Genomic DNA, 5196 nt, shown 5'->3' on the forward strand with positions numbered 1-5196 from the left:
ACTAGAAAACTAGAAACTGTCATAAAATATATTATATATACACACCATTAATATTTTACTTAAATTATATATATATATATATATATATATATATATATATATACACACACACACACCACTATTTTTTCTTTCTTTTCATAAAAAAAATATTTTCAAAAACTCCCAGGTACTGTTTTTTATGACTACAATAATGATATGATATTCTCAATAGTGAGACAGATCAGGAACTTGATAGCACACTTCCAAGGGAGCTATCAAACTCACCAATCAGAGGAGACTGCTTGGGGCAGTAGGGCATGTCCTCTTTATTAAGAGCAGAGCCCAAAAGGGAGAGGTTGGCATAAACATCCGTGTGGTTGTGTCCAACAACTGTTTGTCCTGTTGTAGTATCCGGCTTTCGGAAAATCCGGAAAAAATATGACACTCTTTTCTGGTAGCCCTCTCTAGAAAGAAGAGCCATGACCACTAACTGGACCCCCAAGAACATGATTAGGTAGCGCCATTTGGACTGCAGCGTGTACATGGTGACGGAACTGTTCAGTGGAAGTAGTGTACCACGTTTGAGAGTCAGATGAACAGTCTCAGTGAGTTAAGGTTGGATTAGTGTGATGAACTGAACTCTACGGTGGTCTCATTCCTCGTATCTTAGATACTTCAAACTTTTACTTGCATGCAAACAGGAGAAAGTAATGAAACCGATATGTCTTGGAAAGCTATAAGGCCTGGAAATGTAAACAAACAAATCGTTTCAAGGATTGGCAGATGGATCAGATATGAGGAGTGGATGTAAACAGTTTGATGAAGCACAAGGCACTTTAGATGTGATGGATGAAACGGCAAAGGAGAGGTATCATTTATTCTAACAGATGTTCTGCTGCAGGTTGAATTAGATTTGCTTCACTCACTGGCAGTCTTTCAGCCTATTAATATACAACTCCAAATGGAAACTCCCAGTGGTCCTCTGGTGTTTTCATGATTCAAAGATCTACTGAGCTTCCATTAAACTCCACCAAAGCTGGAAGGATGGAAAGATGTGTCCACTGGCTGAAAGGAAACAGGTTTTGTTCTCAGCAGCAACGGTCCTGTAAAAGTCTCACGGTCCCTACAAAGTAAAGCGTGGGGGCCACAAAGGTCCAAAGTATTGTTTTGTAGAGTGTTGGTGTAAGATAGCGAGTATGGATATGCTTCTTGGATATGTAGGACGGGGAAAACAAAGAGGAGGGGGGGAGGGATGATTTCCAACACCCCCAGCTACTGTCTCATTCTGTCGTCGTGCAGGAGGAGGGTCCAATACCCTGTCCAATGCCAGCTGGTCAAATGAGAGGAGTCAGTGTCTGAAAAACAAAGGGCAAAGCTTTACAATGCGTTTATTTTTACAATAAGTTTATTTGCTTCCGTACTCCATACTAATTCACTCACGCATGTGGAGGATCATAAAATACATATATAGGCCTATATAATTGGTTTATTTTTTAAGGATAGAATTACACTACCGTTCAAAGTTTGGAGTCTGATTTTATTTTTAATAAATTGATTTAAAATTTACATTCATCAAGGATGGATTACGTTTATCAAAAATGACAGTAAATACATTTATAATGTTACAAAAAAATCTATTATTTCAAAAAATGCAAATAAATATAATTTAAATAGCCTACTGAAAAATATGTATGACACTTTCCACAAAAATATCAAGCAGCAAAATAGTTTTTAACATAATATTATGATAACATTAAGAAATGTTTCTGAGCACCAAATCAGCATATTAGAAAGATTTCTGATGGATCATGAGAAAATTCAGCTTTTCTCTTTTGATCTAATAAATGCAGCCTTGATGAACATAAAACTCTTCTTTAAAAAACAAATCTTACTGGCCCCAAACTTTTGAACAGTACATTATATAATAATGATAATAATAATAAAAATGTAGCAAATGATTATTATTATTACTACTGTTGTTGTTGTTGTTAAAAAGGAAAAACAGTTCAAGAAATATTCATGGCCAGTAAATTTCTTAAACTCACTCGCCAATGACAGGTGTGGCAAAAAGTTAATTTTGGACCCTATGTACAGCCGTTGGAGAGCAAACACTACCAGCTTGTGTCACTCCCCCCTCCATTCCTCTAAAATGTGTTTAGATGAATAAAGCCTGCACTTGGTTCCAAGATGGCTGACTTCCCAGACACAGGCCTTGTCCAAGGGGAAGGAGGCAAACACCCTCAGCGGGAAGGCTGGAACTCTGTAAGTCCTAAAAGCCACATCGCTCCTGCTGGGAATTCTGTCCCACCACCACCAGGATCACTCGCTGGAAAAAGAGACCTGGGGCTTCAAACAAGCTTCATTTAATCTGCCTGACACAGTCTGGTGGATCTGTGCTTACAAATCAATTACAGCTCATTAAAACCACCACTCACAGGCCAATGATCCTAATCTGGGGAGTAGCGCAGGGATTGGTGGATTGGCACGAAGGGAAGATGAAAAGACAGTGTGAGGAGAAGCATCATCTCTTATTAATCTCATCTTCAGCTGATCACAGATCACAGAGAGGATGCTAAAGAGAGAGGCGTTAAGGGCAAGGCTGGCGGAGATGCTATAAATTACATCTTTTCACAGTGGTAAATGAGGTCAGAGAGCTTAAGGTTTGGCTTTATGCTCACTAACACGCATATTCTGTCTCAACCTATTAGGATGGACATTAAAAGTAATATCTGGAGTTCATTTTTACTCTACTTTATGTCTATGGACTAGCCTATATGGCAAAATGTCGATTATCACAGACAATCACTTCTAAAAAAAGGATCAGGATGGGCAAATATTTTAAGTGTTTCCAAATTTGTTCTTTTTAAAAGAGAAGTTACATCTTGGTAAGTCTTTAAGAAACACATCTGATTGGGGTCAGGAGAACCCGAAACCAACCACTGTATCTCTAACTACACATTGACAAAAGGACAGTCAGTAATGACACCGATAAGGTTTCATGACATAAGTACACAAAACATGCTCCATTTTGAGATTTACGTAACTAAAATTAATGATCATTTTCAGTTCAGGAAGTCAGATTCATTATGTTGACTCAGTAACCGCTGAATCATTCAGTGAAGGATTCATCATACTGATTCAAAACAGTAACTCCTTTTACTGCCGTTTTTTTTTTTGATCGCCTCTAATAATTTATTATTAGAATTCCATACAGAGACAGTAAACTAACAAAGACGAAGAATGGGAGCTCTCCGTGCGCTCAAACACTGATGTTTTCAGCGCCGTCAAAATAAATGTCCTGCACACTGTCAAAATGAAAGTTTCTTTTGTTTTTATTTTAAAAGTAAAAGTCGACCAAACAGAAAAACTTATCTGCCACTGTGGTAATTGTAAAAAAAATCTTGAAAATAACCAGAATGTTGCTTTAAAGGTGATGCTCTATCATAATCTGTCACCATATTTGAACCGCAACTCAAATCTGACGATCTCTGTAGCACAAATCATCCAAAGAAATTAATTGTATGATCTATGTAGAGGCACTCAAGAAAGCCAAAAAGCCTTCTGGCAAGGGACACTAATGCAAAGTCAAGCATAGCAGGTCTTACTAAGCCACATGAAGATAAGAAGAAAGACGGACGAAGCAACCAATATTAAGATAGGACAGAGATGGAATGAGAATACTGTGTCCTTTTCTTGCCTTGCCAGAGCACATGTCCCCCCGTCCCCCTTGCATTCTGGATTCAAAGGGACAGCACTGGCATGACTAACAGCATCTTCTCAAGCCAAGACACACAATCTTTTATCTTCTTCCTTTCACTCTCCTCCCTCACACGGCAGCAAGCGTACATCTATACACATAAGGCTACAATTGGCACAATATTTTGTGCCAGATGGCCTTTAACATTTTTTATGCATACACTACATAGCCCACTGACAAACACAGAGGAATGGGACATGAATGAGTAAATATAAAGTGCATTAACATAAATATACAGAGAGATCTTTCCTGCTGCGTAGCCTGTGACGACTCGTGTGGCTTTGCTCAGCAGTGCAGCAAAGAGAGAAGCGAAGAACTGCATGACGCTTACATGAGGCACCAACAGTCTTGCTGAACTGAATAATGAGATTGCATCTGCACTAGCATCCAACATCTCCATGGAGAGTGGAAAACTTTGTTAGGCCATCCTTAACTAAAGGACAGCAGCGAGGCTGGAGAAGTCCACTTGACACAAATATCTTTTAGACCATTAAACAAGATGATTCTCTGCCTAACAGTCAAGAAATTGGCCAATATTTGGCCATTTTAAGATTCTAAAGGCCCGTTCACACCAAGAACGATAACTATAAAGATAACGATATTAGCATCCACACCAGTGAACGATACTGTCTGTTTATTCTAAGCGCACGCGCGTCTGCCGCTTTAAATTCTTGAGCGCATTACAGCATGATTGATTCTGATTGGCTGTAACTGTTTTTATTGTTCATCAGCTGGAAAAAATCGTATTGAAAGTAGTGCTGGGCGGTATACCAGTTCATACCAAATACCGGTGTTTATTTTTGTTATGATATGAATTTTTAAAATACCGCAATACGGTGTATGTCGCTTAAACAACGTTCGGAACGCGACACTGTTTGAAAGGGGTCCCTTTTCACTGTTGCACTGTGTGAAAGTGTGAAAGTTCTGAAAGTGAAGCTGTAGAACTAATAGAACGTGATGACACAGAAGAACTCTTCCACAATATCCCCATTGACCCCCACAATTATCCCCCGCCACAAATATCCACCGCCCCCTGCCATCAGCTCCCGCGTCTCTCACACACACACACACACACACACGAGCGCGACTTTAGCACTATATTTAGCAACTTTCAGGCCCTTTTAACGGCTTTTTTCCATAGAATATTCATACTAACAAACCTAGAGACTTTTTTGGATAAACCTTAGCTATGGTTCAGTTGGAGGATTTCGCCAGTGCTGTCCTGCGAACGCGAGGTCTGACTTTCCCGGAGAAGTGTCACCTCTCTCGGCGTCTGTTCTGTGCAGTGAGCGGCAGAGAAGCAGCGCATTCAGTTGGCCACACCGCAGCCGACTCCTCAATAAAGGAGTACAAAACAGCGTTTCCTAGCACCTGTTGCTTACTGATTGTTTGGAATTATAAATATGAGCGTAGTTCGTCTGTTAATATTACATGCACTTTTTTGTTTGTGTTTTTTTTTT

Source organism: Sinocyclocheilus grahami, unplaced genomic scaffold (assembly GCF_001515645.1).
Source record: "Sinocyclocheilus grahami isolate Dianchi unplaced genomic scaffold, SAMN03320097.WGS_v1.1 scaffold9.1, whole genome shotgun sequence".
NCBI classification, from domain to species: domain Eukaryota; kingdom Metazoa; phylum Chordata; class Actinopteri; order Cypriniformes; family Cyprinidae; genus Sinocyclocheilus; species Sinocyclocheilus grahami.